Genomic DNA, 12,061 nt, shown 5'->3' with positions numbered 1-12,061 from the left:
GAGAGAGAGAGAGAGAGAGAGTAAAGCAGAGAACTTAAATCACTTGCCACGATTATGCTATTTGAGCAATTCTTGTTTTTGTAGAACATTGTATGCTTGCGCATTATTTTTCTTTTCTGTTTCATTTCTGCGAATTCTCAACTATTTTGTGTGACTTTTGGTTCTTTGACTTTGGTACTCTGCGTTGGCCGTTGAAAAGTTAAGACTATACTTCACAGGATCATATCTGTAGTCAGTCTTCATTTACTTTCTTTGCAAATCGAAAGTATTAGCACCCACGATGAGGAGGTATATCGATTTATCTAACCGCAAGCGACATCATAATAGTATAAAATTGAATTCAATTGCCATTTATATATCACCAAATTCATCGATGAGAGATATAAAATTGTTCATCGGTAAAGCTTTATTACCGTTGTCAACTGCAGGTTCGCAAGCTTTTGCAGATATTATCGGAGAACCAGTGGAGTATAGCGAACAACCGGTACTCCTTGCGGGAGTAAATTTCTCAACGTAAATTTCTCATTGCCAGAAGCTGAACTATTACTGGCATTCCTCAGAAAGAAATTTTCATTAGAAATGATCAATGGAAGAAATGATCCTACGACAAAAGAAGGTACGACTATTGATGCGGTATTCGCGAGAAATATAGATAAAATAGATGTAAGACATTTCATATCGTATTTTAGTTATCATATTCCAATTGTAAATATTATAGATATCAATCCGTCAGAACCCAGAAATTATAATTGATTTGGACTTTGCTTTATAAATTGTGCATAATAAATTTATAAAATGTGAATTTAAGAAAGTGTTGGTCACTCCACCATATTTTTATCCTTTCCCTCTCGCTTGGAATATCACTAAGAAGTATAACTTCTTCCGCGCGTAGGGACTCCACGCACCATTTTATTTTTTTAACACATTTTTAAATTTGAAAGGGATTTTTTTTTAAGTTTTTTGAAGAAAAAATAATTTAAACCAAAAATAATAACAATTAACAATTCTTGCCCAAACAACTTTAGTTACAAAAAAAATTTAAATTTTAGTATCAAAAAATTTCGAAAAAATACCAAAAAAAAATTAGTTTTTTAAAATTTGAACAAAATTTTCTGTAACATTTTCTTTGCTTAAAATTAAAACATATTTTAGTAAAACCCAAAAAAAAAAAAAAATCAAAAAACTTTTAAAATAATATTGGCGAAAATATTTCTAAAAAAATTTATAAAATTTATAAAAAAATTAGTACTTTTTTTCAAAATTCACTTTCCTTACACATTTTGACTTTGTGCCAAGGTTAAAGCAAACAATCGCGCCTGCGCAGTACAGTTTTCACTGCACGCTTATATTTCAAATGAAGGTTAAGGGTATAACGGTGTATTAGAAGGCTAGCCGTGACGTTGGTAGCAAAGCGAAATATTTGCAAGCACATAAAAAATGAAGAAGTACAAAACCTCAAACAAAAAAAAGCATTAAAAAAGTAACATTAACACCAATTACATGCGCCAATCGATATACATAAGACTTACATGCGCGTTTGTATGTATGTATACTTGTATTTATGTATGAACGAGCTAGTAAACCTATTGTTTTTGGCTATATCTACATTCTATAGTTCACTTAGATTTCATGTATTACTGTTGCTTTGATATTTCGTTGAATTCAACTTCGAATGCACAACACGTCGCGCAGCGCGTCAATGGCCAATAACTGAGTGCGTGCCGCAGTGGTCAATAGAAAATCAAATCAAATCAAATTAAAATGAATTAAGGCAGCACAAAAGTAGTTGAAAATTACCAAAGAAGTGTGTGTGCAATGAAATAAAAAATTCCAAAAATAAAGAATAAAAAAAATTAAAATAATTTGAAAAAAAAATACTTATATACAAAAATATAAAAATAAATAAAAAATTAATAAAGAAAAATTTTAAAAATAATCAAAAAAAAAATATTAAAAAAAATTTGTAAAAACTATATTGATACATTAAAAATAAATAATTCAATCAAATATTAGCTTAAAATATATATTTTTAATATTAAGATAAAATAATAGCTTATAAAAATTATTAAAAAAAAAATTAAAAATAATTTAGAAAAAGTTATTTAATAATATTTCGAAAAATGTATTAAATATATGGGGCATTCTCTGGAAAAAAAGCCAATTGAAAAAAAAAGTTCTTTATTTTCTTTGGCAATGATATATCTTATAGTACATGTAAAACCTAAAATAAAACATATGGTTTTAGGTCTGTGTAACGCGGGGTTGCCATATTATAAGGGGCCAAAGTTTTTTGTAAAAAAATTTTCGAACCGCCATAACTTTAAAACTAATGAATCTGCCAGTGTCCCATATATAAATTAAAAAAAAAAATACAAAAAGAAATATTTTACTACAAAAAATTTTAAGTTACAAAAAAATCTTAAAAATATATAGAATAAATAATAAATATAAAAAAATAATAATAATAACAGTTAAAAAGTTATAAAAAAAATCATGATAAATTAATAAATTAAATAAAAAAATAATTAAATAAAATAATACTAATTAAAAAAATTAAAAAAAAAAACGTTTACAAAGTTTAATATAACAATAACAATAAATTAAAAAATTAAAAAAAATAAAACAATAAAAAAGTTTTGTATAAAAAAATATAAAAATAACATTAAAAATATTAAAATAGTAAAAGTTTATTTAAAAAAAATGTATAAAACAATAATGATAAATTAAAAAATATGAAAATAAATAAAATAGTTTTATAAAACAAAAGTAAGTAAAAAAAAAGTTTGTTATAAAAAAATGTGTATAAAAAATATAAAATTAATATTAAATATAAAAATAATTTTAAGTTACGAAAAAAATATTAAAAATAACAAAAATGATTTGATTTAGTTACAGTATTACGTATATACATATGTATATACAAAAAAATAAAAAAAATAATAGCAAAATACAAAAACTTTTAATTTATAAAAAAATATTTTAACAAATTAAAAATAAAATAAAAATAGCTTTTTTTATGAAAAAAAAATATTAAAAATAAAATAAAAATATTTAAAACTAAAGTTATAAAAAAAAATAAAATAATAATAATTAAAAAAAAAATTAAAAATAGTTTACAAAGTTTTATAAAACAATATTAATAAATTAAATCATAAAAAAACTACAATAAAAAAAATAAAATCAATACAAAATACATATTTTCTTATAAAAAAATATTTATAAAAATATATAAAAATAATACTATTAATAAACGGTTATAAAACAAATAAAAATAAAGTTTAAGTTACGAAAAAGATATTAATAATAACAGAAACGTTTTTTATTTAAGTTATAAAACAATAATACAATTTTAAAATATTTAAAAATAAAATAATAAAAAATAAAATAATAAAATAATAAAAAATTAAAAAAAAAATAAAAATATATATTTTTATTTTAATTTTTATTAAAAAAAATAATGTTTTTTTATTCTTACTTTTTTTTTCACTTGTAAAGTATATGATAATATTTATATTTTCCTTTTTTTCTAATATTTTTAGATCAAATAATTTTTTAAAGCATAAGCAAAATATATAAACAACAACAAAAAAATAACAAAAACATTTTTTTAAGGTTAGAAACCCATAATAAAATTTTAAAATATTTACAAATTTAAAAATCAAATAGGAATAAATTTAAAAATAATTAAAAAAAATATATTTTTACTGGAATTTTTATTTAAAAAAAGATAATTTTTTAATTGAATTTTTATTTAAAAAAAAATATATATTTTTACTTCTATTTTAATTTCATTTCTAAATTATATAATAATATTTAATTATTTTTTCTAATATTTTTAGGTCAAATAATTTTTAATACGCACACTAGGCAACTCTGGCACTTCTGTTAGGGATAGGAATGCAACGCGCATACACATGCGCAACAAATGCATTTAATTACATACGCACATACACACACACAAGTATGCACATAGTATATGACCATATACAAGTTTTAATTGCCAAATGCGCAGCCTGTTCGACCAGTTTTGCCGCCTTACTTGTTTGCTCGCTTACTTGCTAATACTTGTTGCAACAATTGTTCTTTGCTGTTTTTTTTCCTACTGCCGCTGCATTTAATTCTTATTGTGGTGCAAAACGTTCAGGCCCCTCCCTAAGGTCGTCTGCTGCTGCCACCCAACCGCAACCGGTTTGCTAGGAGACGACGCCATTCGGCCGGCACTTGTACATATGCAGTTACATATGTACATATCAACAAGTCAAAGAAGCTAAATGCACATTCTATATGCGATAAATGTTTTGTAATGTTGTTGTTGTTGTTGTTGGTGTTCTTATTGCACTTTGTGTTCATGCCAAGTTGTTGTAATTTCAATTATTGTACACTCTGTACAAAGTTTATAAAATTGTTAACTGCCCAGTAGTTGTTATTGTAACCATAATTGTTATTATTGTTGTTGACATGTTATTAAATTTGATTGCTGGCACTTTTATTAATTTCTATATTGTTTGTATTACATAATTTGTAGTTGTAATTTGTTTGACATTAACCATTTTTCTTTCAATAACAACACTTTTTGGTTCACCCTTTTTCTCTCTTTCCCTCTATTCTTATTATATATACTCTCTCTTCTACTTGGCCTACGCTCTCTTTACTCTCCGTCTTTTCATTTTTTTTTTTGCAAAATTATAGCTATTTGAGTTTTCTCGCCTTCAATCTTCTTCTTTACTCTCTCTTCTACTTGGCCTACGCTCTCTTTACTCTCCGCCTTCTCTTATATCTCTTTCAATTGCAATTTGCAATATTATAGCTATTTGAGTTTTCTCGCCGTCAGTCTTCTTCCTATATATTTACTCATTTCTAAACTTAATTTTCCCACAAAATAAATAAGTCAAAATATTTATTTATTAAATTTTTAGAAATTCTTGACATTTTAATATGTTAAATAGTCTCTATATTTATTTCAAGTTTCACTTTTACTACCTTTCTTCTCTTTCTTATATTTTTTATCGTTTTCTACTTTCTTCTTCTATGTTCTATCTCTGCTCTCTCTATTTTATTGTTCCTTTTTTCTCACAATTATATTGCTTCCGCAATATCGCTTCAGATTTCTCACTTATCTCTATATCTCTCCTTCGACTAGATCTCTCTCAATATATCACTCTATATCTCTCTCACAATCATTTACTTTATATTTTTAGATTTATTTTAGGTTTAGATTGCTCTATCTCACTCTCTATGTGTTCTATTTCTCTCTTTATATCGTATATGTCGCTAAATTTATTATTATATAAGTCTCTATATATCTATCTCTATCTCGCCCCCACTACCTTTTCTCTCTTTCTTATACTTTATATCACTTTCTACTTTCTTCTTCTATATTCTATCTCTGCTTCTCTCTATTTTACTGTTCCTTCCTTCTCACAATATATATTGCTTCCCCAATAGCGGTTCATATTTCTCACTTTCCAACTTATCTTCCTCTATATATCTCTCTTTCTTTCTCGCTGTCTATCTCTCTTTCTTTCTCACTCTCTATCTCTCTTTCTTTCTAGCTCTTTCTCCGTATCTCTCTAAATATATATCCCTCTCCCTCTCTCGCTCACTAACACAAGCTGTGTATATGAACTGCTGGCAGCTACTGGGTTTTTGGGAGAGGAAAATGTCAAAAATGACAAATTACTCTCACAGCTAGCAAAAGTAAAGAAACTTAAAACTAGAAGAAATTAGCAGATAGACATCCGAGTGCTGTTTTTGGCAATTGTGTCGTATTACATCTTAAAAATTAATCAATATAATAAATTGTTATTCAAGATCTTTTAAACTTAAGTAAATGAATGACAATAAAAATTCAATTGGCTATCGTTTATATCAAATTCTAATTAGTTTAAACATTCACAATGTGTTTTCATCGTTATTTAATGAATATTTAATTTAATTTTAATAAAAAAAAATCATTTAAAAGAGCTAAATCAAAGCAAATGCTCAAAGTAACCCTGATTTACACATTCATTCAACAGCTGTTCCTACATCTGACGGCTGCTAGCGTAAATTCCTCCAGCAGAAACTAGCAGCTCCCATGCGATCAGCTGAAGCTCTCTACTGCTAGTTTCTGCTAATTTTATGAGTAAAGAAACGCTATTCCAGCAGAAACTTGACTAATTATCACTTGCTAGCAGATAGTATACAGACCTACATACTAACTTTACATTTTTTAATTGATCCTCCTCATATTTGTTTGCTCTCTCTCTCTCTCTCTCTCTCTTCCTCTCTTTTTGTTCTGTTGCCTCTTTATATTATACTTAAATATATATTCTTTACGACTTCTCTCTTTTTAATTTCATGTGTAATCTCAACCAACGCCCTTCAAATTACATACAATCTTGAAAAATCCTGCTTACATAATAATTATCGTGTTTTTAGCTTTTCTAATCTTTTATTTCCTATCTTATCGCATACTAAATGCACTTAAAATTTTCTCGCTCACTCTATCTTTAAAACTAAACTTGGTCCGGTTTTCTTTCTTCCTTGAAATCTCTCTAAGTTACAGTAATAAGAGCTAACTCTCTCTAACTAACATCTCAATACACCCATCTCACATTATAACGAACTCTATCTTTCTAAATGTATTTCTCTCTCGTTTTTTACTCTTTTGCTCTTTAAAATACAAATAAATAAGAAAAGTATATTAAAGTTTCTTAGACCTATTCTTAAAAAGAATATTAATGCCTCATTATTTTATTTCGATATAGTATTGCGGTAATATTAAAATAGAGATAATCAAATAAAGACATAAATATTCCTAGAAAAAATATTCCTACTACCGTTCCCACAACTGTCTGGTCTATGTAACCGGAAAGGACCCGGATTTTTGTCGTCCAAGAACTGTCAAAACAACAACATTCCTTAAAATTATTTGGAAAATGTTTTACAACAACAACAGTATTACTTACTATTCTACAAATCCCGAATCTCTTTTTTTTAATCCAAGAATGCAAAAGTCGGACAGAAAATATGACATCAAAGTCAACGTCTGAAAGAAACGAGCTTTTGGAATATTAGTTCAGACTGAGAAAAGACAGACAAGGCCTCAATGGACGGAACTCGACAGAGAGAGAAAACATTTTATTTTTTTTTACATTTATTTCCATTTACTCAAAGCGTTTTCAATGCGTTGGCAACTCTTTTTTTTCACCGACAACCGGTCTATAATTTCCTGCATATTTTCACCATAATCGAACAATATCAGCAACTAAAGGCGAATGAGAGAGAGTATGTGATGTGCCAATTGCAATGGGAGTGCAACTGAGAGAGAGTCCATGAGTGAGTGAGTATTGTGGAGAGAGCGCGCGTGCAACACAATCTGAGTAGTGGGTGAAGTGAGTGTGTGCCAACAAGAGATGGGGGAGATGGGTGGGTTATAAATGCACACACATGTATATATGGTTGTAGTTTTCGCTAAGGTCAAGATCGTTCATTGACCAAAAGTTGGTCCAGCACTGCTGCTGCTGCATAGCAAAGACAAGTCACTGCTGTTGTTGTGATTATTGTTATTGCGATTTTTTTTAAGCGCTACATCTTCTTCTTTACGGACTAAGTGATAAAGTTGCTGCTGGCGGTCGAGTGATGCTGGCATTATTTTTGTTGTTGTTGTTGTTATTGTTGTTTTCTTTACGCTCGCATTTCTTTTTACAGCAATTTCTTGTACGCTCTGCATTCGGCTGGAATGTCTTGCAGTCTGCTTGAGTAGCGCGCTGACTTGCATTTAGCTATCAGTGCGCGCATATATAAAATAACAACAAAAACAACAATGGAAAGGCAACAACAATGAAAAATACAGCAACAATGAAAAAAAAAACAAAAAACAACAACAAAATTAAAAATAACAATAAAAACAACAAGCAAGTGTTAGTGCGAAAAATGTCCAACAACAACAGCAACAACAATGTGCAGCGCAATGAACGCTGCGAAGACGCACGAAGAAGCAGACAGCGCTGTTTGTGGTCATTAATCTCTGGTTTGTGGAGCAGTAAACAACATGGCATTGCCACGAGACTGACTTATGTATACAGTATGTGTGTAAAAAAAGTTTTGTTGTTGTTGTATTATATATTAAATACAAGTATTTTAATAATTTCCGCAACTTCTCAATTCACGAAATTAAACTTTGACAGCTAGAAAGTCTCTCAAGAGCAATTTTTGTGCGCTGCAATAAACCCCGGGGGTAGGGGCATGTCTGCTAGGGTGTAGACACGGTTTGAGTTAAAGATAAACGCACGAAGAGAAGTGAGAATCAACATTAAGCAAATATCAACAGCTGCAAAGACAGTTCAGGTCAAGACTTATTGCAATAGGTTCAATTCTGCAAAATTGTCGATCTCTTATGTCGAAGAATCGAGACTTTTTCGAAATCGAAATACGCACGACTTTTCAGGGATGATTAAGAGCATGAAATTACATACATTCACTAAACTCATTCAGTTCTTGACCTGCCAAGTCCGCAAATGTGTGCACACAGCGAGAAATATCGAATTCGGAGCAAAAAGCTTCCGCACGAAAGCTCAGCAACTCAACAGTGCTTAGTTTTCAAGGGAGTCTGATCGTAAATAACTGTACTGTCCACTCTTCGACCGACACCACAAATATTATAAAAAGAATGAAGCTTAAAGCTTTGCAAAAAGCTCTCCATTTTTTCTACGAGTAACGCATTCCCCATAACCTCTTTTCTAAAAACAATCAGAATCTTATGCAAACAAATATTATAAAACAAGTGAAGCTTAAAGCTTTGGAAAAAGCTTTATTTAAAAGCTCTCGAGTAACAACCTCTTTTCCCCAAAAACATTCAGAATTTTACGCAACATGAGTTTAAGCCGTCAGACGTAGATTTAAAAAGTTCCGAGGAGGTCAAAAGCTCTTACTCATTCTAAAAGCCGCCAATAGGTGAATTTGTACACTAAGAGCTTATTTCGCTTTTCTTAATCATTATCAGAACCGAATTCTTTCCATTTCCATTAAAGGATAAAGTTCTTTCCACAGTTTCCGAATTACAACCACCAACTCTCTCAGAGTGGTTCGCCAGCCGGACGATCTCTGAGCAGAACTTCGTGATTTTTTATATTGGAGTTTGATGAGAGCAGCAGAGACTATTGAACTTTTCTGTATTGGTTTCGCTCACGAAAATTAAAGAAATCCCCACAAAACTTACAGAAGTACTTCCGGGTAGATCTTCAAACGTTAACTTGATAAATAGTTTAAAAGTAGATATCTGTACCGTATATCTTCGCGATCATACGGACTTTTGAAACGATATAAAATTGGACTGAAATTGAAAAATCATAAGAGACTAACACTGAGAGATCATATACCACTACCGACTATTTCAAATTTCCTGTAGGCAAGGCATGGACTACTTGAGGATCCAGCTCCAGCCAATTTGTACGCAGATTGGACGTAGATTCAGTAGAGCGCAGTAAGAGAGTTCGTTGCTGTTCAACAGTCGGCTCTACAGATATGGAGCTGTAATAGGCTTATATGCAACCAGGGATTCCCAAACTCTACAGTATCCTTTAAATTATTTGGAATTTGGAACTGAAGGAAGACTTGTATTGTCTCAAAACGCTGAGAGATCAGATACTACTACAGACTATTTCGAATACCAGAATACGGAAAGACCTACGCCTGCTCAGCGTAGGGATTTATAGTTTAAATTTACAGCTTGCCGATCGAAACAGGGTTGGATCGTCGATTTGGATCAAGAAGAACTTTGTGAACTAGACAGAAATTATCTAAATATTGTTTGGGGATAAAGTGGGAAGGAATACATGGGATCGATTGAGTATAAATGAAGAATGCTTAGGACTTCAAGCTGACAACTCAAATAGCCGCAGGTGCTATGTGAAAAAGTTCAATCACTTCATGATGCTGCATGCAGACGACGATTACTCAACTTCGTACAGAAAAAGGCATATATACATATGTATGTATGTACAAATGTATATAATGAACAAGCCGTCAAGCTTAAATAAATAATCTACAACCATTGTGTGACTTCAATTTGTACAGAAATCTCGTTTAAGAGCAAATATACGCACAAAAAGCATCCGGTCATTCAATTTAAATTATACAGTTATTACCTACTACAACTGGCAATTGTTGCTGCTGCTGCTGCTGTTGCATGAACAACATAAATACATACATACATATATGCATCGAAATAAATATATGTATATATTTTTTAGTGCATGCAACAAGCAGTTAAATATATATGTATGTATGTAGTAAATAATATACTAGAATTATTAATAATTATGCAATGTGGTGAATGAGGACAAGACGAAATATCTCCTGTCATCAAACAAACAGTCGGCGCACTCGCGTCTTGGCTCCCACGTCACTGTTGACAGTCATAACTTTGAAGTTGTAGATAATTTCGTTTATCTGGGAACCAGCATTAACAACACCAACAATGTCAGCCTTGAAATCCAACGCAGAATCACTCTTGCCAACAGGTGCTACTTTGGACTGAGTAGGCAATTGAAAAGTAAAGTCCTCTCTCGACGAACCAAAATCAAACTCTATAAGTCGCTCATTATTCCCGTCCTGATGTATGGCGCTGAAGCGTGGACGATGACAACATCCGATGAGACGACTCTTGGGGTTTTCGAGAGAAAGGTTTTGCGCAAGATTTTTGGTCCTCTAAACATTGGCAACGGCGAATACCGCAGGCGATGGAACGATGAGCTGTACGATTTATACGACGACATTGACATAGTTCAGCGAATAAAAAGACAGCGGCTACGCTGGCTAGGTCATGTTGTACGGATGGAAGAAAACACTCCAGCTCTGAAAGTATTCGATGCAGTACCCGCTGGAGGAAGCCGCGGAAGAGGACGACCTCCACTCCGGTGGAAAGACCAAGTGCAAAGTGACCTGGCTTCACTTGGTGTTTCCAATTGGCGCCAAAAAGCAAAAAGGAGGAATGAGTGGCGCGCTCTGGTGGATTCGGCTATAATCGCTTAAAGCGGTTCCTACGCCAAATATATATATATATGCAATGTGGCATGCGTGTATATAAGAGACTTACATATATACATATATTTATATATTTACATAGTTATATATGTATGAACTGTTGTGTACTGCACACATCATGCCAAGCACACTCCAAAGTGCCTCGTATCTGAGTGATAAGCTAAAATTGTTGTACAAATAAAACTATTTGCTTAAGTATATACTATACTATACTATACATACAAACATAACTGTATATGCGCCAATTTTTTTTTGATGTTGAAGATATGGTTTAGGCGTATACTTATTTATCTATGAGTACTAAATGATAGGCGTGAAGATAAAGTGTATGAGACGTACACACATACAGACACACATGTGTACATATAGTTGGTACTTGAGTCAGAGTTGGCAGTCCCGAAATGGAAAATGTTAAAAAAAAATTACTTTTACAATTATATATTTCACGACATTTTGAATGTATTAGGTCTACTTTGCTTCCTCCGTTTTCCAATAGATGTCTCTGACTGAGACTGACTGAGATCCCTCACACTATCGAGTCCTCATTGAACTACCCTGTGGTCCTGATAAAGTGAAAAAGCTCACCCAATTTGACATGAGCAACTTCGCCCACATCCTCGAGAAAACCGCGTCCAATTCTTTCTTCTTCTTGGCAGCTCCTGCAGTAATTATTGAAAGGTAGTCCCAGTCTGCTGGCGTGTCTCCCAATCAGACAGTGCCCCGTTAACATCTCTACAAGGGTTCTTGTTTCATTCCTCTTAAATTTCAATAAGCGACAAAGACGGCTCTTATTCCACTCTGGCCAGGTTTGTCTGCTTACGGAGCAAGTCGTTACTTGTTTCCATTGTGATTCAGCCGTATCTACTGCATGTTTATCGATTAAGTATTTGCATGTTGCCAGAGGTATATATATTGCCTCTTTATCGGCCTCCAACTGCAGTGTGGTGCCCAATCTGGCTAGCTCATCTGCCACACAGTTCCCAGGGATGTCGCTATGTCCTGGGACCCATTGCAGGTGTATCGTGAAATATGA

The 12,061-nt window shown here is 31.6% G+C and overlaps 1 protein-coding gene and 1 pseudogene across 1 annotated transcript in view; one reads left to right on the top strand and one right to left on the bottom strand.

Annotated features, from left to right (window-relative positions):
- LOC105216726 (high affinity cGMP-specific 3',5'-cyclic phosphodiesterase 9A) overlaps positions 1-12,061 on the bottom strand; it is a 226,243-nt gene that overhangs the window by 205,562 nt on the left and 8,620 nt on the right. The window lies entirely within an intron of this gene.
- On the top strand, positions 202-328 carry LOC128922393 (small nucleolar RNA U3; annotated as a pseudogene).

Source organism: Zeugodacus cucurbitae, chromosome 5, assembly GCF_028554725.1.
Source record: "Zeugodacus cucurbitae isolate PBARC_wt_2022May chromosome 5, idZeuCucr1.2, whole genome shotgun sequence".
NCBI lineage: Eukaryota > Metazoa > Arthropoda > Insecta > Diptera > Tephritidae > Zeugodacus > Zeugodacus cucurbitae.
This window is presented reverse-complemented; position numbering and strand designations above follow the sequence as displayed.